Genomic DNA, 22,486 nt, shown 5'->3' on the forward strand with positions numbered 1-22,486 from the left:
CACTCAAAAAGTTTGTGCTGGTTTTATAGTTTCACTGTCGTTTACTGTGTTTGACTTAACTGTATAACCGACATAGTTACCTACGCTTACAACTTCTGTATTTGCTAGATCGCGGTCGTAGCGATTCACTGTCCTCCCCTTGTTTGCCAGAGAAATCATGGCGCACAATGATCTAACAAGGAATCGAACGGTCGTTTTCGTCGTGGAATCCATAGTCACATTCCACGATATCTATCGTACAATGTCGACCGACGATCGACGAGCGGAAATGTAAATTGAGAGATTAATAAGCCTGGCGACCAAATCGTAGAAATTCTAATCTTTACCTTACGGTTTCTTCGTGGCTCTATTTTATATCGTGCGGTGAAAGTTCGTTGTTCGACCGAGCAAACACAACGCGAAAGGTCTAGAAATATTTGTGACAATAATACGCCCATGGGAATACAAATATCGTTGATGTATTGGTAGGTTGGAACGGCGAGTGGTGGACAATTTTTCCTGTTTCGATGCTCCTAAAAAATTGAACGCAATGTTACATACACGACAGATCAAATGGCTCCCTATTTGATTTCCTGTTTCAATTTTTTCGGTGTAATTGCGCGAACGATAAAATTTCTCGTCGAGTGAATTAAGAATATTTATGATGGAACGGTACACGTATGATGGGTATTTAGGTTTAAAGTATAAAGTGTTATATCTTGTATCGAACATTTAAAATTATCGTGTAAATTAACAAACAGTGTCATTGAAGATTCGATATGTCTTTAATCACTTCCCGTACTTTAGCGAGTCTGACTCTAAACACTTAGACATCTTTGAGAATATTTTCGAGATATAGTTGAATAGCTATTGAATAAAAAAACAGAGCAATAAAAAGAACGAAAATGTCGACAAGAATAATGGTAAAATGTTAAATAAAAAGTTAAAGACCAGACTGTGTCACAGTTTTTACAGGAAATAGAATTTTTATTTATTCGTTAAATGTAGCTACTATTATTTCACCGAAATCTCACAATTTCTATGTTTTCTATTTCTATGTTTATAAAAATATATTAATTCAATGTTTATTCTTTTATAATATCGCATAAACGGCAAATTTCAATCTCATCGAGCTCAATAACGCATCAAAATATCTTTCTTGGAGATGTGTTCATAATTCATTTTTTTTCAGCTTCTCTGTTTCCGAGACTTTCATTAAAATCACGATCGGTAATAAGATAGACGCTGCAATCGTTGCTGAGCAAGTTGATGGATAAGTGACGAGCGTCTCTCCACGTGGTATTATCCGGTCGCTACACACTTATTAGTCCGTCAGCTATCTCATTCGCGTTTCAATTTACCCCAAGTTTACTGGCATTCAAGTATAATCTTTCCATTAAAGTTTTCGCCGGACGATAAAAGTCCGCGCGGCCTGGCCAAGTCCAATGTGAGACGCGAGAGATTAATCGGCGCGAATAAATTTACATTATCGAGATGAGGAGGATCGACGGTTCTTTCGCTCTCGTGCGGAAGACGCATTTTCAATTGCGCGCGGATTAAACGCGGAATCTTCTGCAGAAGGACTGCCATTTACGGCATAACGAACTAAGAGATTCTTGAATGTAGAAGTATATTATGGGTGTTACATAAAACAATAAGAGAATTGGAAAGATAAAAAACGAAGAAAAATATCTGAAATTATTACTCTAAGAGGATTAACGTTTTCCTTCGATACATGATTTGATATGTACGAAGGAATCTCCAATTTATAAACGACCTACAAAGATTTATCGTCTATAAAAATGAATTTATTAGAGTCAAGAAGAGACAATTAATATTTTAAATATATTAAACATATTATAAATATAATAACATATATTACAGTGCTACAATTAGAAGATCGTTTTCCGTGTCAATTCGATTTTTTACATCTAATTTTTCTGTCTATATATTTATTTTCTTTTTTAATAACTGTTTGAAAATCTTTGTCGCACTATCATACGGATAATATTCCAATTTATCAAGCTTATATTACTTTTCCATATATGTTCCTATATTTCATCATTTATCGTTTGACGTAATAAAACGCTTCATAATAGGCATTCTCTAATTATTTTGAGTATTGTATTTCGAAATAATACGCATAATAAGTGGTTATTATATCTTTATCTATTTTAGAATCATGTTTAAATTAAGCAAACATTGAAATACTATGTGTTAGTATCCTTCAAGAGATCGATGACACTGGAATCTTCAAATATTGCAAGAAATACTACGTGACAGGAAATATTCTTAGCTGTTAAACGTCCTGTTCTACGTGAATCTGTTTTTCATTCACAAGCTGGCCTGTTTATTAACAACAGGTTTCCAAAATCAAGTGCAGGATAAATTGATTTCATAGACGTTCTTCTTGGCTTCGGCAGCCGTACGATGGTAAGCATGCTTCCGCTCGATTAAACCTTTTCCCTCTTTTCCCTTTCATCAAACCTCCTACGGAAATCCTTTCCGAGTAAGCCAGCTTTCCCTTAAACCGAGCCGACGAACTTTCCTTCCGCGGAAATAAAGCAAAAGATTCTTCCAATAAACATCGCCGCTTACGATTTCACTCTGACAGGGAGCGCAATACAAACGAAAAATTCTCCGTAAATATAGCTTTTTTCAGGAAAAGCTTGTACCTATTCGGTAGAACTCGTAAAACATTCCGTTTCACGAGTTTTCTTTTGCCCATAAAAATAACGGAATTAACGGGTGAAGTGACCTTTCCATGAAATATTTCACTGTTAATTATTTTAACCATTGGTGTACCCATTTCGATATTCCCTTTTTGCGAAATTAAACGCCACTTAAAACACAAGTCGACATTTTTCTCTCTGAGACTACAGAAAGAGAAGCGACGGTTTACACAACTTTTCAGCGGAACGCGACTTTCTTCTCGTCCCTTGAAACGTTCACGTTGAACATGCCGACGCTAACCGCCAAACAAATCCACCGTGATTCAAGGAAAATGCTCGGCCGTTCGCCGGAAGTTATAAAAAGTTTCAATGAAACGCTCCCTCGTTCCTCGGACCGTTTGCGCCAAGCTGTCAGAGTCTTCAATGGCATTCATGCATCGCCGGCGTATCAACGTCGCGCATCGTTTACCGCGCACGTGCACGCATTCAATGTAAGTACCGATGCCAGAAGCATCCTTCATGATCTGCGTACTTCTTTCACGGTACTCGGCCGATTTTCAAGCGGCGACGGGCGTCGTCTATTCCGTGCTCGCTATGAGATTCCTCCGGATGGCTCGCGACGGATGAGGAATTTCGTGCACATGCTGTGTGAACCTTTACAAAGAAACTCATCGAAATTTGCTATTAAATCTTTGTACCGTGCTTTCTTTAGCGAATCACTGTCGTTTAGATTGTGAAGTTACGAGTGAAGGAATTTCGTTAATTTCAGTGGCAAAGAAAGTAGTAATTTTTGTAAAGAGATGTAAAATTTCGTATATAGCGATTGAATAAGTTAATTCTTCTTATCTATGGGAGCGCATAACTGTAGTTTGGAATCTATGTAGAACCGTAAAATATTTTTCTTGTGGTTTGTTTCGTGAATGATGCTCATTTGGATTGTGAAGCCATGATAGCCTGATAAAGTAGTAATCTTAATATAGCGATTTAGTGCGTTAGTTTCTTCCTTTTATTTCGTAGTAGCTACAGTTTGGGTAGTAATATTAAATCCTTCCTTCTTTATCTTTCGCGAATGGTTTCCATTTGGATTGTGAGAAATTTTTAATAACTCGGATGACTGATAAACAAACTGCAGATATTTATGTAAATCTATATTTTTAGGAATATCGTTGAAGATAGGATGTAAGTACAGAGAGGTGTTATATCCGTCAAATTTGTATATGTCGTAACGAATACTATACTTGAGATATTTTTGCAGTATTTTTCAAATTGCTCATAAACTGTATAAAAGTCCGCGGACTATCGATAAAGCAGTAATTTTTATATAACAATGTCAAATTTTGACATAGTAATCTGATGTTCAACTTTTTCATTTTTATTTCGTAAAAGCGTAAGCTGATAGATCGCTATACTGGCAACATAGTAAACTAGCGGAGTGACTTTATAAATTAAATTGAAATTCGCAGCACAATTTTTTGTCCATGGATGCAACCATCTACATTGTGAAATTATGGGGAGAAGGTCTCTGACAAACTATAATTTGACACGTGACAAGAATTCTGTTCAATTTTGACATAGCAATTTGTGTCTAGTGCTTTTTCCTACTGATAGATTGGTACAGTAGTGGATTGGTATAGATTGGTAACATGGTAAAATAGTAGATTGGCTATATAAATTGAATTGTCGTGGAATACTAGTCAGTATAATGTTCAGGCATGTCTGACCATAGGCAGGTCACATTCTACTGTCGATTCGCGTGTCAGTCACGTCGAACGTTTCTGATTGCTATTACAGATATTAAATTGGTTGGTTTGTTTACTAGGAATTCCAATCCCTTGTGATGATGATGTTCGTTACATTAACTAAATTCCACTTTCTCGACAATCTCTAATACAATATTAGAATAGAACAATCAAATATTAGTATGAATCGAACCTTATGTATACACTTCAAATAATAATCTTCTCTCGATAACAAAAATAATTCTCCAATTTTACATACATTTTTATTTTGAATCTTAAACAAGCCTCTCAGAAACCAAACTGATCAATTCTTCTATTCATTAATTTATTAACTTCTTAATTTCATTAAATAAGTATACAATTAATATTCAATTTTCTCAAGAAATAAGTGGCCTACTCCCCTAAGTCCATAGATAGATAGATTTTAAAGTTTCTTATACTTTTTCATTTATGGAATTGATCGGCTTCTATGCGCTCAAATGCGCTTCATCCATTCTTTTCACAAATGGAGCGGCGTTCGTAGGAAACAAAAATACATTTTACCCATGCCAATCTCTAATACACATATATAACGTTCGAAAAATTCCATCTTTACCTTGCCGTTGAATCTTAAATAATTCCCAATCTGAAACGCATCTCATCCACTTCATTCACAAGTGGAGCATCGTCCATAGAAAACAAGAATACGGGTTTCACCTTTGGCATCAGGGTATCTATCTATCGTTTCAGATACACAACGCGAGCGTTGGTGTCGGTGATGGAGCTGCGCGTCTATCTCGAGCGGCAGGTCGCCTCACCTCGGAGACACATGCAAATCACATAGGCGTTTGAACTTCCAAACGTATTCATAGAACGGCATTCTCGCAGTCGTTTCACCCTCTGGCCGTTGTTTCTGTCTTCGTGTTTCGTTCGATGCCTGGCACTCGGTGGTGGAAGCGGAACCAGAAGGTTGAGGCGCGGGGGCATGGCAATGCTCTCGAGTCACAAGCGACATAAAATAACGCAAGCCTCCGGGGACGTGGGCTACGCTGCTGATGTTCGTTCGTGTTTGTCGATTCTCATATACACGCCTCCGTCAAGTACCACGTGCATACAGAGAAATAGACAGGCAAGGGAAAGAGAAAGAAAGAAAGAAAGAAAGAGGAGAATGAGCGAGCGAGTGAGCAAGTGTGCTCGAACAAGGAGAAAAGTGGGAAAAAGGGCGAACGGAGAGAAAAGGGAGTAGATGGTGCGAGCACGCGACAATCGCGAGTCTCGTGGCCTCCGTGTTTTAAAATGTCGAGCGCTTTTGTATACCAGGGAAAATTTGCTCCTACGATCGGGCAAATTGCGCAAAAAGGAGACCTTTTTTCCGTCTCATATCTCCGCTCTCTGTCTTCTGTTTCTGTTCGTTTCTTTTTCGTCGTTCACCGTTTAGATTTCTTCTTTTTTTACCTTTCGCCTATCTTTCCCTTCCTCTGCATCTCTTTTTCGCCATAGTTCGTTCGTATCGCGACGCTCTCCCGGTACAACTCTCGTTGCTTCTCACGAAGTTCCATGCTTTCGTGTTACCCTCCCGTCTCTTCTCTCTATATATATCTCTGTCTCTGTCATTGTCTCTATCTCTGTCTCATGGATGGGCGTACTTCTTGAAAGAGGGGACACGGGTGAGCACCTTCCGACAATTTATTTTCTGTACTGAATTAGAGCGCTCTCAAAGTGCCTTTCTCTGGTCACGAGCCAGCGGAAATGCAGTCACTACGCGGACCGCGATTCTTCGCTAATTTACGGTGCATTATGTCTGCGATGTAATTTGTTAGAATTATCTATTACATGTGTAGGTGTGTATGTGTATAGGGGTTGCGTTCACGGTTAAAGTGGCCACTGGTTTCACGGAATTTCGTCTACACGTAGAACGTAATTACGAGGATAAAAAAAGGAAGGAAGGAAAGAACAGGTAGAGCAGAGCGGGATGATGGGAAAAAATGAATTCAATTCAAGGAGAAACGATTGACGTTACTTCAAACTGTTCTTCTCCGGGATGACTTTTTTTCTCTTTTTCTTCTTTTTTTGCCTGGCTACATGATGCATGCGTTACTGGCCCTGACTGGCCTGGTCCTCCCCGAAATGCAATTTCTCTTGTACAACGGTTAAGCTTCGTGAAAATGAGGACACCGTTAAGCACCTTGGAATGATTTACCTCACTTCGGATTACAGCGTTCCTATGTACCCTATGCGAGAAAGAGGGAGGGAGGGAGAGAGAGAGAGAGAGAGAGAGAGAGACTGACTCTCCGCCCTATGTACTCTAACGCTAGTCGTAGGAAAAAAATTTATGTCCTTTTACGGGAAGTACATTTGTAACCGCTATTCCTCATCCAACGATTTTTGCCGATTCAGATAAATCAGCGACAAGCTCAACTACCGTAACACCAACTTCTTTTAGACTTTCGTGCGGCGTAAATCAACTCGCCAAATTATATAGACGTTCTTTTTCGTACTTTCACCAGTTTTACGACTTTCCTGAATAATGACTCTGATTTTATTGAAAAAAAAAGAAAGCGTAATAGTTTATTAGGCGCGTAAATTAATTTGGTATCTTTTCAAATGATATTTTAATTCTATTTGTAGATTATGTAATATATACTTAATCATGAAACGATATAGCATCGTTAGAAATGAAAATCCGATCTAAGCGAAGGCATTAACATTTGCTCATCGGTAGGATATACTCGAAATGGACAGATACCCAACACTTCAATATTTCTTCAACTTTTCTAATAATTATTCAAGAATCTGACATACTAGAGTCTAGAATCGATGAATTATATTCACGTCAGACATATTATTATAGAATCTAGGACGTCTAGAACTTGTCAATAGATTATAGCCTTCGAACACCTTCGTAGTTCCAGCACTCTAATTTTCTAACAATGGTAGGAGTATCAAATGTATTCAAATTTATTTGTTAGTAGATTATATCTTCAGTCAGAACACTGGTTAGATGCGCGTGCTGCTTTAACACTTTTCTAATTTTCCCAGTAACTGTTAAACGGTCAAGTAGATTATACCCTTACTGGTTAGACACCCCTGTTTCAATATTCATTTAATTCTCCCTCTAATGTTTGAAAAATAAAACGTAGTTATACGTATAAAGTCCACTTATTATTAAAGTATACGTGTACTAGTCAGACGGCTAGCGGCTATTGAAAAATCAGGCGTTTTAGAATTTGCTTGTCAGTGGATCATACTTGCTTTTGGCAGACATTCTTTCAATTTCCCCACCAGTGGTTAAAAAATCAAACGCACATAGAAAAATATAGCTCCTCAGTAGAATATACACTGTGTACATACATTGGTCAGACGTCTATGCTTCTTTAAAGCTTTTAAAGCTCTTTTATCTTTCCTGACAACTGTTTATCGAAATTCTTCGCTCGATTTCTTATTGATCAGTCAAGAAAGCATCGGATATCGTTTCCGAGAGTCCTTTTCTCCTCCATCGCTTCTACCAATTCAGTTGGCAAATTGTGGAATGCCGCATATGTCTTGCACGTCCGCCACACCGCCCGTAAGTAACAGTTCTCGCGCTATTGTTCAAATAGGGAGAATTCGGCCGCGAGGTTCGCGACGCTCGAAACGTTTCGTGGATTCATTACAACACATTCCACGTCGAACTATTCGTCTTGCGAGTTGGCGTGCAATTTGGCGTTCGCGGCGAATGCGACACGCGGAAATCCTAACGTTTCGGTCATAGTTGACTCTCGACGCGTGCCGTTTTCTCTGTGCTCGCACGCGACTTTATGCTTCTCTGAATCGCCAACGACCATCCGCTATTCTGAACCTAGTTCGAGCTTGGATTATACGAAAGAAAGGTAGATCTTTCGCGATTCGAAACACGTTGGTCTCGTTAACCGTCGGCATTTCAGACGATGAATACTTTTTCAACCTTTGAGCCGGATCAAAGGATTGGTACGCGTTAACTTTCGCCTTATTCTTTTGAAACTTTCAACTCCTGCTCGAGAATTCGTCGGTTTGCTTTCTTGGTCTTCCTCCTGCACAATTTTCTCTCTCTTTCTTTTACACTTGCACGTCGATGCTCTGTGAAGCATCGCAGCTGAGAACGAGACGAATATTTTACATACATAACGAGCATCTGTATGATCTCTATCGTGATAGAATATGTTTGATCTGATTTTTATTTAAATCGTTCAATCTGCCCTGGTTTGACGATGAATTCAGCTATTTTCTTGTTGAGAACGTAGTTGATAGATAAAGGTACAGATTCGATTCTTTAATCAGATGCTAATTTGAAGCTTGACTCGATGAAGATTATGAAGGATTCCGTCGAAAGCGTGAAGAACTGCTTTGAACTGAATAGTTTACTGTGAATCTACTGATTGATCTTTGTTTCGATTCTACGTCTACAAGGAACTATTTTTATGAATATCAGTAAAGGAACGGAATCTAAATAACGCTGATAACAATTTTATGATAATTCGTATGTTTCATACATAACGATTATATCTTCGATTATCGCGAAAGCAATGTTTTATCTGTTTTATCTATTAAGAGGGAAAGAAAAACGGAAGAAATGATAGAATAGCCGACGAAAATTGCTCGGACGCTCGAATTTCAAAGAGGAACGAAGAAAGGGAGCAGACGAGAGGCAGGAAGCGGTGGAAATTCTTCTTTTTTCGCGCGACACGATGTTTAAAATCACAATTCCGCCCGGTATTCGACGAGTTCTCCAGGAAAATTGCATTCGACGAATGCCTCCATTCTGTTCCACCGCCGACGATCCAATGCGATTTCTCTCCTATCCTCCGCCGCTACTTTTTCCCTTCTAAAAGAAGTTTATCGACGCGACTATTCCCGCGCATTGGCTGTGCTAGCTCTCTCGCGCGCGCGTGCACACGCTTAAGCTGCATTTTCTTAAAACTTCTCTAATATTTCCGGCGGGCCTCCTTAGTGCACCTCGTTAAAGTTTTTTTCCATCGGCGTGACGCCTCGTCGTTCCCTCGTTGCCCATGTTGACGAAACACTTGGCCTGCAGAACGCCATTAAAACTTTTCATATACACTTGCCTTTCTATGTATGTACATGTATATAGGCTTGTATATGTGTATGTACAACGAATGTCAGGAGAGGGAATCAGAGAAATGGGCAACTCGTTTTCGCGCTGAAAAGCATCCTTTAAGCGTTCCTTTCTCACTTTCTCACAGTGATCGCGACATTGCCATTGGGAAACAAACGATGAAGCGGCACTATCAACGAAGCATAGATTATACTTCTTTTTTGCATCGTTGAATCAGTCAAGTGAGATTATGTACTCGTAAATGAAGATATAGTATTCGAGCGCTTGTAGATGTGTTTTATGCGTGTTATACGAGACTATTTCACAGTGTATTTCATTAGCATCGTAGCGAGACAATTGTCACAATTATATCGATGATATTTGAAGGTAATCTGAAAATGCATATGAAAGTTTGCGAGACGTTTATTGCAGTCATATGTTTAATAAAACATTGGTATATAATATGTGACGCCGTCTTAAACACCAAAGTAATTAGCACTAAAGATAATTTGTTAGATATTGTGAATTATTATTAATGTAATGAATAATTGACTGTACAAATACTGTGGTAACCTCTGTTAAATATATGCTTGCAATAAATATTTTGTAACCTCCATACACGTTTCCGAATTAATTTCAAATTTCACCGATATAATCGTAATAGCAGTGTTTCGTTACGGTGCTAATGAAATTTCAGCACGTTTCGTATGACACATACGACACGAACATAATAATGTTCTACAGCGAAGTATTTAAATATCAGTCTACACGAGCCAATCTACATCGAAACTGAACATTTTACATCTTTTAAAGCGCGATATTACAATTACACATCCATAAATATCCTTCCTGAGATGAAAAGAAGCTTTCGTATAAACGTTCCCGTGTGATCCACCGATTGTTCAGCAAATTTATTTGAACGTCTGAATAATTCCAGCATGGGAATGGACGGGACCCGTGCAGATGCATGGACGCAACTAAAATCTAGGGAATTTTCTCCACATTGTCCGAGGGACAATCCCGCCGTGGCCGGTTTTAGCGAATAGGGGGATACGGGGAATTCGTGAAAATAAAAGAGCGGTCAAGTGCGGTCCAGGGAATCGTTGCTACGCCATTGGCCACGACCCTTGGGCCATCCCCGCTGTCCCGATCGAGTTCAGTTCGAACAGGATTATAGCCTGGACACCTGACGATGCTCCCAACGCTTCAAAGAGGAGAGAAACCGATATAAGCAAACGAAATAAAAGCTTGCTATAGAGGTGAAGGCGAAAGGTGGAAAAGTGAAACACGGACAGCGTGAAAATGCAAAGCGCAAGGTCGATGTGGAAGAACGAATGTGCGTATCGTTTACGAGAAAATCGTAGAACGTACAGACGTATAGTTGTGTCGACAAAATAGAAGGAATCGAGTGACAAGAAGCAACGAAGGTCGGTCTTCTAGCTGAGAAATGGACAAAGCCGATTGCACGACGGAGAGTGGCACGGGTGACAGGAAAGTTTCCAATCCGGATTTTCATTCATTAGTAACGCTTACCGAAGTGGACGGTGCAACACGATGCACGGGAGACGTCTGCGAGGGAAGTTCTTGCAGTTGGGTGTTTCTCAAAGGAAAAGGGACGTCCTTTATTCGTAGGAAGATCATCGGACATCGAATCGAATTTTAAAGATCTTCAGAGCCTGTTTTGCTATACCGCTGGTATACCAGCTTTGAGAAACATAGCCTGTTGTTAGTCAGAATTGCAAAGGAAGTTTACTGTAACTATATTATTTATGGTCTTAATACTTTTTGTCGACAATGGGAATTTATTGTTTGGGAATTTAATATGTAAGCTTCCTATAGAATTTGGAACTTGGTTTTTGGTGATAAAAGTGATGGAAGAAGACAACGTGTGTGATGAACAATTGATTTAATTGAAACAAAAATGTACGTGCAAGAAACGACATATATAGTGAAACGAATAAATAATATTAGCATAATCGATATTTTTAAAATTTGTGAAATATTCAAGATAGTGATAAAAATTAGTATTTAATGAAAAGATGATTTTCTATAAAAGATAGGTAACGTAATTTATCGTATTCTTCACTTGTGGTCGTCAAACGTAAAAATTTTATTTTAGCATAGTTTTTTCATGGTCACGAAGTTAAGATTTTATAGAGAGGCTAATGTGACAGGGTGTAGAAATACCGTTCCACGGTATCCGAGTATTAACGCTCAACAAGTCGAGGAACGTCCAGACGTATCGAATGTTTCGCTCGTTCAGTGTCCAAACAATTCTAACGGTCCGCTAGCTAAGTTTCTTTACCCGGTCCTAAGCTCATTCTTTACTAAGTTCTAAGATCAACCGTTAGCAAGTTCCAACTTGTTCCGTCGTCGAGCGCTAGAGAGTTTTAAATTGTTCTAATTTCTGCTTTCGAGCGTAACTTTCAACGTAAAGTGGAATGTCCCACTTGGAATTCTTTTGCGCCATTGCAAACGTAAACGGCGAACTTCTAGACACCAGTAGAAATTAGAAGCGATTTTTTCAGAGAAACAAATCTCGAAGGTTCAACAGTTAGCCATTAATAACTCCTCTATCAGCAACTTGACGAACATCTTAAAAATGCTGAGAACATATATTTCTATGGTAGACCGATTAAAATACAATTTGCCAATTTATCTTAAACATTTTTATGACAATTGAAACTTGTATAAATGAAATCAATTGGTATTTTGTTGTTATATTGCCTATGAAAGGATCTAGAACAGAACATATTATATGAAGAAAAGGAATTTGCTACATGACCTAAAAGTTCGATTAAATTTGATAATCCCAATTTATAGTCTTTTTTTATTTAGCTTGTAGTTACAGCAGACGCGTGTTCTGACAAATTTTTATTCCGACTAATGAAACATCTGAAGAAACTGAAATAATCTCGTAAGTATCTGTATTATGCATTTAATTGTCCTGATGTATTTATCGGAACACGTATCCACTATATCCTCCTGCATATATGCGTTTGCTCACAAATCTTCACCTAAATCCCCTATTATCCACATTCAACCCCTAATCTTCACAATTCAATCGCCTTTGGTATTATAAACCTAATCCACAGTCTGAACAGTTATGTGAACAGTTCTCATTCGGCTTGCATTGATAGCATTCGTTCTCTACACATGATAGACGTCTGACGATAACATTTGGAAATGAATTTGGAGGGCAAAGTAGTCGCGTAAGATCATGGCTGGCCATGAAGGGGTTCGTTTAAACGAGACATAGACCGTTTCGAAGTTCTTCGTAGACGAAGAAGAGGATGACGAGGATTCGTTTCCGCCTTTCCACGTAACGCGACTGGCAATTCGACGAGGAGACAAGCGACCAGGCACGGCATGGCACCGATGTGGCCCATGTTCGCGCAACTTTTCCAAGACGAAAACGCATACATATGGAGATACAATGCATGCATATGTATATCCACGCGACTTTGCGTTCTGCTAGCACGAAATCCTGGCACATACACATGTACAGGGTGTTCTAAGATTTAATAGTAATTTTTTAATCTTTTCTCTATGATTTGTTCATTAGTTCATTTGCTCTTTAAACAACTTATACCTAAAATGAAAGATACAAATATTGTACGTACTTTGTATCGTACCACGCAACCCATAGTCTTGTAATTTTGAATTATAGTCAGAATCAAATTACATGTTTATGTTATATAAAATATTTAAAAACTTCTTTAGTATTATAATAAGACGTACATAGAAGTTACTAGATACTTATTGCAAGTATGTACTTAGCAAAGGTTATCAAAGTACTTGTGCATTCAATTATTCAACACATTGATAAGCCACAATATCTAATGGTCCATTTTGAACAGTAATTATACGTTCAGGACTGCTATTCATATTATATACTAATCTTTTACTAAACACATATCTGCAATAAGTATCTTATGCATTTCCAGACTGACTTCAAATTCCACTAATATAATTATGATAATCGTGTCTCATTACGGGGCTAAGAAAATTCCAAAAGATTTCATATAACACACATAATATATTCATAAAATTCAGATGTATTTATGTAAAATTCTTACTTCATTATACTCATAGAATAAATTGACAAAGTTTGATTATTAAAACTTCAGGTCACCCTGTATATGTATGCATGTATATATGTATACGTATATGTATATACACAGGAAACATCACGCTAGCTAGCCGTATTTTACCTTGTAAATGGATGTGTCTGGATTGAACATGAATTTCTTAGGTTCTATCGACTGCCGATATTTGGTGGGATATCGATGAATACGATACCGAACGCGACGTATATCCGCGTGGATCGAATGGTATCTGTAGCTTCCAGGGATTTTTATTATTCCTCTTATATCCTCGTTCACCGATTTCCCTTCGTATAGAACTCGTCGCGTGCGTCTCGACGCGCGTCTTTTTAAACGTCTCCTTTGCGCGGCCGTATATTACACATCCGGCATGGCTGCAGAAATATTACGAATGAATGCGTGTCCTATTCAAAACTTGTCCGATAAGAAGATCTTCCGGCGTGGAAAGAGCAAGTTTCATGAATCACGTTCTAGTTAAAAATGCAAATTTTTTGAACGTATGTTACGTAATTAGCAGAATTGAAAGAGAATATTATGCGATATTATTAACGAAACTTGGGAAATTTATATGGCGCCGTTATTCATTGAGGATCATAAATTGTTCTCTGAGCAATATATCTAATATACGTATGTATAGGACTTTGTCATAGTGATAGAGTCATTCTTTTGGTTAGTTTAGATTTCCAATTAAAGAATTTCTTAGATTTAAGAAAAATACGAAAGAATCCTTATCGCAATTTCTCGTTTCAGCGTTACGCTAAAAATTTATCTGACACGTGAAATTCTATTTGACGAAAGGAAAGCGAGATTGAGGCAAAGAAATTCGAAAGGCGCAGTAAATTTAAGCGTTTTATAATCCGCGACCTACCATTAGATTGTATACATTCTCTATTTTACTAGATCGCTTTCAACGTTAAAAAATAGAATTATTCTCGAAGAAATAATTAAATACAATGAAAATGTGGAACATTTACAAACGTTTGTACGTGGTATAGAATAGTACGAGTTAATTTTTCTTCAAATCCAAGAAAAAAAGCTTGGAATATCGTATAATTTCTTCGGTGGCATAAATTCTGTGTCCGATGGTGCATTTGACGATAATCATTATCGATCTGTTCAGGCTACGAGATATCTTATTATCAGTCACGTTGCATCGTGCCAATTGGATGAAACAGGGAGACTCATTTAGGGGCGATAAATTAATCAGTGATCGCTCGATCGTTCCAATTGCCAGCATCCGGAACGACTTCTGCCGGTAAAGTCGGAAATCAATCGATTTCGGTTCGTGTCCCAAAGACCTAATTAGCGATTCAACGATATACAACAGGAACGCGGAAACTTCGCGTCTTGAATTAACGATTGACCGCTTTCATTATTATTTACGAGTCTGGGTCAGTTTCGACGATCAGGCGATTCTGCGGCTACGAAGTTTAACTCGAGGACCCCTAGGGGCTCGTTCAACTAAAGCTTTCGCTACCTTAGAAATTGGTTTATTGCTGGACCTCGTAAATTCATTGTCCAGTATCGCTTGCACATTGATTTTCTTTTTTATAATCCACACGAATACAAAAATTGTATTGTCTATTTAGATATTCTATTTCATACTTTGATTATGAAATTATTTTACTTGCATAGGAATGCATTAAGAATTTAGAACATATTTAAGAAATATATTCTTGATGAACAATTACATTCTACTTGCAATATACGGTCGTAAAATAATAGTTTCATACACTCCAGTAACGTAACAAGATCACGGTGTTAAATTTAGAGCCTGTCAACTAATCACCATATTTCACAATTAGTTTTACAAACCACCCTTTTTCGATCTTTTTCGCCTAAATACGACTAAATAAATACGACTTCGCATATTTCACTATGATAACAAAATAAAATGATCATATATCTTATCGATATAAAAAACAAGTCTATCAACTGATTATTATATGGCACACTGTCACCAACCAAGCATCCCAATTTCGATTTTCTCCAACTGCAAAATAAAAAAAGGAAGCTATCAAGCCAACGAGCCAAGAAAAGAACACTTTCTTGAGATGTTCCGCGCAAGCTCCAACATTCATCCCCCTTTACCACTCAACTTCTCCTGCACGACTTTCGAATTCGAAGAAAGCTGCGGTTAGGTCGGTGTTTCGATGAAGGTCGTGCACAGGAGGGTAGAAAGAGAGACGTTTAATAAGAACCAGGACGTTGGGCCGGGTAATTGTTCCCGGCCACTTTGCCGGAATATTAAAACCGGCAGTCCCCGGGAGTGACTTCTGAAGCGTCCATCGTGACGGCGTGTTTATTGTAACGAGCGAGTACGGAGGAGCCGTCGTAAAGTTAAAGAGCAGAGAGAGAGAGAGAGAGAGAGAGAGAGAGAGAGAGAGAAAGCACGCGGCTCTCTATTACACGGGGGAGGTCTGGCACAATGGAATTCCAGCCGCGGTCTTGGCGAAGCAATTTCGAAGCAGTTTTCGCCGGGGCAGTTAAATTTAAACAGGCTGCGGGTCTATTTTACGTGGGGTTATTAACGTTATTCGCGGTTAATTCCGCGCTCTTTCATAGAAAATGAGCACTACGCGAATATCACGCGCACAGATACAGCTAGACACGAGCACGGTTAAATATAGATGTACACACAGGTCCGTATAGATATACGTTAGGGTAGCACGCACACGTAAATAGATATACGTAACACGTTCGCATATACTTATATATAGTTACATGCACACAGATAGATACACGCAGATATGTCGTACGAACAGACAGAATCGTATAGTTACATCGAGTGACGACGGCAAAATGGATGATGAAAAACCTCGGACGAAAGAACATCGGCATAAAAATTTATCGTCATTATGTTAAAAAATGAATTGCAACGAGTTGAGTACTGTTCCCGTCCGACCATACTGGTGGAGCAATATTTACCGCGTTTCTCAACTCTAAATACTATGGCGTTTCTTTTAGCCTTTATCTTTGAACAAAAGGGAACGGCCTCGCCTTTTGACGTGCACCACTGGGCGAACGCTATTCGCGAGAAAAACTTATATGATTCCGGTTTTAAACAAGGGTATAAAGGGAAACGGACAGAGTGTACGGTTAATCTGGCGTTGGCAATTTTTCGCGACGAGCTCCGGGGCAAAGGAATGAATGTAGGGTAATTTAGTCATTGCGTATGACGGGCTGGTTACAGCAATTCCTATGCTAATCAGTCTCGATCGATATGTGTATGTATACTTTTATACAGGGTGTTTGAAGAAAAGTATAATTGTAAGCGTTTAACTGTTCAAAAGTTATATTTTTTGTCATTTAGTTTCGTATCAAGTTAATTGGGATACCTAATGCGAGTATAACTTATTTATAACGAATAGATGGATTAAAAATATATGGGGACGTATGGAGAATTTATGTATATTTATACTGCGTGACAAAAAAGTGAAATGAATGGAATAGTTGTGAATACATATGTATTTATACGTTAAGTCATATTTCATATGAATATATATCCATGTTGAAGAAAGATAAATCACATACCTGTTTTTTTTTTTTTTTACGTTTTTTGTCTTGTTAAAATTTCCTCCAGACTACTGACAATTTTTGTCGTAATATTCTAACAATTTTTCTTCTACCATTTTAATCAATATATTTTCAAATCGTTTCCTTTATATAAGTCCACACGTACCAAGTACAAAGGTACATTTCACTCAGCAAAATGGATTATTAAATACCTTTTATTCCTCTCAACATTCACCGTAAGTCATTGAAGTGAAGTTTCATTCTTTCTATCATTCTGTATGATACAGCAACGTTAAATCGATCCTTATTTGCCTAGTACAAATATTCCTATTCTACTCTGTAGATCGATAATTAGAAAAGTTTGCTCAGTTACTGAAGTAATTCCAGAGACTGTGCATTCAACGATTCATCTCGTTCCATCAACGAGCGTTCCCTTTTTCAAACGAATACACACATCACCTCGTTGTATTTAAACCAAGCGGGCAATTCGATCGGTGCCTTTGCTCGAACAAAGTTGGTCGAGCCACTAGCATAAAAGGGTCCGCCGCGTAACCGCCGAAGAACAATACATTTTATTTCAGCTCACCTAGGCTTATACCAGTTCTCTTTTCTCGTTGATTTCCTGTCCCTATCATCCTTTTTTCTCCCTTTCTCTACACTTGTCCCCGTGTTGCACTAGGTTCCGCAACTAATTCCAGAAAAACTCGTAACAAGGCGCGCGGCACGGGTAAACAGGAGATTACAAATCGCTAGGTAAACGTTGCAAATTCGATTGGCGAAAAGGTTCCCGCGGAATTGGGCCACGCTTCCTAGCGCGACTTGGCAAACAGAAATCGTTCCAGCGGACCAAGCGAAAACGTTTTTCCGCTCTATGAATCCGTGGACGACTGGTTAGAACCTCGTCGATCGACAAATAGGACGACGTTGAGCCTCGTCCAGATTAGCTGCTTGAATTTAAATCGTTTGAAATTTTTTAAATTACTCGACTTAAAGCCCTTTGAATCTAAGTCACTTTACTTCGGACGGACATTTAATGGTGAACAATGGATAACACGATATTGAGGAAAAGGCTACTAAAACTAGGAATGAAATTACGTCAGCTAACGACTATTGTTCCTTTCAAATTAAACAAAAACTGAAAGAACTTTATTTTTATTTAAAATTGGAAAGAAAAATGTTTGTTTTAAATCAAATAAAATAATAGATACGTATATTAGGAATGCGAATTCGAGCAACACGAAATCAAATGCCCTGATCGATGAGGATGGGGATAGAAATCTGAAAGAATATCTCAAATCAACCAAAATAATAAGTTCATGTCGACAAAGTGTTTGAGATTACATAAATTCGAGTCAAGTGGTTTGATGACAATCGCTAAGTCAAATGACTTGACTAAGGAGCATGAAATTAGCAAGTTGAATGAATATCTCGAATTAAGTAAAATAAGAGGTCCACACGAAGTTGCTCCAAATTTCTCGAATTCAGATAACTTGATTAAGTTAAGTGGAATTTAAAATGGCATACTAACATCGAAAAAGAAGAACAAAAGTCAAACGAGAATAAAAAATATTGCAAAAAACGAAACTAAATAAAATGATAGCCGAAGCTAATGTTCTGTCATGTCAGTTAACGACAAGGTTCTATGGTGTGCTTATCTCGATCCGTGTACACGACCCTACTAGTCGAACATTGGCCAATATCACGCACTGTTTTCCCAATACGAGTCGGATGCGAATTTACGTGGCTCGTGTACCGCGTGTCGTAAATCGTTGAAGTTGCAAAGAGAGAAAATGGGACAGCATACGATGGGCCGCATGGAGAAAACTGGGACACCGGATCGTTTCGCGCTATTGTTGGCCATACGAATTTTTTAACAGTCCCTTCGACCAGTCATCGGTCCATGAAAGCCGCATAAGCATCGTCGTTAAATCTATTCCATCAGCAGTGGCAGAATTTTATTTATTGAATTTTGCCACTCGCTCATTTTCCTCCTTTCCTGTCTTTCTTTTTTTTTTACCTTTCTTCTAATTTTTTATTCTGATCTGTTTTTGGCTCACCTCGCTAGCAGGACTCTATGTTTTGCATCTTTTTTCGTCTTCATCGATGAAATATTCGAAGCCTGCCGACCTGATTTCACGAGCTAATGGATGCAACGGCGACGCGAGTCGCATGGATGGAGTCCAGAAAACGACTTTTTTTTTTAAAGTTGGAAACAACTGTGCTAATTCTCGAACGGGACGCGTTATCGAAATCAAAGATATCTAGGCAAAATGTGGGACTTTTAGCGCCAATGGAGGGACTACGATGAATCATTCACTACGGAATTATAGAATATTCTCTGTGCCATAACGGTTTCGAGAGATTTCGCGTCGAATGGTCGTCTGTGGTTTGAGGACTACTTCTGGGAATACTTTTTCGACTGCTGAATCGACCGTATTGAAGTGAAAATCGCACGCTTTCAGTTAATTTATTTAGCCTATAATATATTAGTTATATCTATCGCGTAATAAGAGGTGCAGCAGAAATAGAGCTATCAATCAATTGCAATAATTAATAGAAAGCATAAAATACGATTCTTTAAAATGAAGTTTTATTTTGGAGAAGATTGAGTTTGAGAACTTTTAGGGTATTCGTCGATATAACTTTTAAGATCATCATTTTTCGTGAAATAAATTCTGCTTGAATGAAGAAACTGCAAATTTAGCATTTAGTGAATTTTTAGCTATGATTAATTATTTTTATAAATGTTAAGTAATTAAATCGGCGGATTATTTAAAAAAAGTTCATGTAACTGTATACAAATTATTTCAGATAAATATTTTCAGGAAATTTACATACGTTTGATATTTTAGCCAGAGAGAAATAATGTTTCGCATGTTTGTTTTGACACGCATGATCATTCTACTCTTCGTTGAATAATTTATAATAAAATATTCTGTAAAATTTCTTCGAATTGTTATAAAATATTCCAAACACGAATAAAAACTCATTCTGTTCGACGGGAATGGAAGGAGGCTCATATGTCTGTAGCGGTACTCGACAGTAAACTTTCCAATGGTTTCTGTTTCGTGGCTAGCTACACAAAGACCCTATTCTTCGGGTAAGATGATTGCCAGACGTCGATACACCTTCGCAGTATATTTTCAGCTAACCTAAGGACCCGCTATAAATCTTAGGACTTGTTTAGCTAAGGTTCTTCAAACAAACAAATAGTCTTTCTCTTAACAGTCCCTAAATCTATCACCTACTACGGAAGATACGAGAAATCTGCTTTTCTCACGTACGATGCTTCCCGCTAGCAACTTTCTCTCAAGGGTGGCTAGCATCCTTCTTCAACCACCAACATAGAAATTAACCAATTAACAGCAACGTCCTTTTCCCTCACTTTCCTAACGAAGGCTCTCCTCGCCGAATCCGATGATCTTATATCCTTAAACACACCCCATCATAGCTTTCCTCTGCAGCATCATGGTAACGGAGAGTTCAGTTAATGGTCGACTAGAGCTCCGCGACGTATCTTGAGCAATCATCGTCCGAACTCGCTCCGCGTACTCTATTCGATCGACATCTGTATCGTACCGTCTGGAAACGGAACTTGTAATCACAAACCGCGAACCGTTAGTGCAGTCGTGAGTTCCACACAAAGTGTATATTGGGACTGTCAATTATATTCTAGTACTTCTTCAGTATCTATCACGACCTATCCACCTCATGTCCTTCGTTTTTAAAGAATGCTTAGGAAGCGGATATTCCGTCTCTTTAGTATCGTAACTGGCGTAAAATTAGCTTCATGGGGACGAGTGTTATCCTGCAAAGTCGGAACATTAAGAAAGTTCAGCGTAAAAGAGGTGAAACGAGGCAAGGTGTGTCTATAACGAGCATTCAGGTCGAGCTTGTGGACCCAAAAATCCCTTCATGCTCGTTGTCTAACCGCGTGCATCGTTTTAATAATAATACAACGACCGTCCAGTGCAACTTCCGGCGAATAAAGGCACAGTACATGTTATTATTGCATCGTGAATTATTCGTTACACTCTTAAAAGTAAATGACAATAAGCATCCTAATAAATAGCTCATTATTATGGAGAACTGACCTTTTTTCTCTTGTAAAAAAAATTTGTCAAATTTGTATCGCAAATTTTTTATGAAATAATATACATTCGAATACGTTTCTGAAAATGAAAATATTATCAAATTAATCCGATAATATTTAATTTTTCTCTTGTGAACAAAATTTGTCAAATTTGCATCGTAAACTTTTTATAAAATAATACACATTCGAATACGATTGTGAAAATGAAAATTTATCATCAAATTAATCCGACAACTTCAAAATGATAAAGAATCATCATTTTCAATCCCCCTGTATAGGCATACAGATAGAATATGCAAGAGGTTTTGGATACGCTTTGCCTCGTTTATTTTCTGTAAAGCTCCATTAATCTTCGAGATGGCACAGAGACAATTCTTATCGTTCCTAAGTCACTACACCCTACCAGGAAATTTTTATTCAACGTTAGGGTGCGTCGTAAATTAATCCTAAGCGATATCTTTTCAAATTCTCTCAGACACCTGGCTGATTCACCAGAGCATTATACCAGGGCACGCACGCGACGTTTCCCCTTCCCTTCTTTCATTTTTCAGGGCAACTGGTGAAATATTCTCGAATATATTGGTTGAAAAAAAGGTACTAGTAGGTTTTTCTATCCTCGTAGACACTCGTAACGCTGCTAAATCTTGAGAAAATTCCAGCAATCTAAGTATGTACAGGTAGTCAGTTTTAACGAACAATATAAACCTCGCAGCAGTCTAAGCTTGGCGTGCGAGTGAACCGTAAAAAAATCGTTCAGCACTTTACTTTAAACGTACACGCGTTCGTTTGTTCCATTTCGCGTTCAGATTAATGCACCCTCTTTATATTGTCTGACCCCTCTAACGCAAACTTGTAGTTTCATTTTCTGCTTCCTTTTTATTCCTTCGATAAATAATAATTACGTGGACGCGATAATTGCGGTTCTGAAAGCTGAATTAATCAACTGCATTTTTCGTAACATAATTAATTTCATTAACTCGGTAGACTATTAACATCTATCTCGTAAAAAATAAATAGCTTCCATAAGTTTATTATCATCAAGAAATAGTATAAATAATGGTAAATTTCAAAATACATTTTAATAAATAATATTTTCACAGGATATAGTCACTTTTCTCTGTTTTTGGATTTGTAGGGTTTTAGATGTACGATCGATGATTAACATTGCACGTACGAATAAAACCTTGTACATACATAAAAAAGTTCGACGATCTGATAAACTCCGAGACAATATTTCAATATATTTGAATATAAAAAAAGAAACCTTGATAACATGAGGAATACATTGCACATCCGCCGTTGTAAAACATTTCGCTTCGTGTATTATCTAA

The 22,486-nt window shown here is 38.0% G+C and overlaps 1 protein-coding gene across 2 annotated transcripts in view; it reads right to left on the reverse strand.

Annotated features, from left to right (window-relative positions):
• Positions 1 to 22,486, reverse strand: part of LOC100645083 (discoidin domain-containing receptor 2) — a 141,041-nt gene that overhangs the window by 38,742 nt on the left and 79,813 nt on the right. The window lies entirely within an intron of this gene.

This window comes from Bombus terrestris, chromosome 7, assembly GCF_910591885.1.
Source record: "Bombus terrestris chromosome 7, iyBomTerr1.2, whole genome shotgun sequence".
In the NCBI taxonomy this organism is placed as follows: Eukaryota; Metazoa; Arthropoda; class Insecta; order Hymenoptera; family Apidae; genus Bombus; species Bombus terrestris.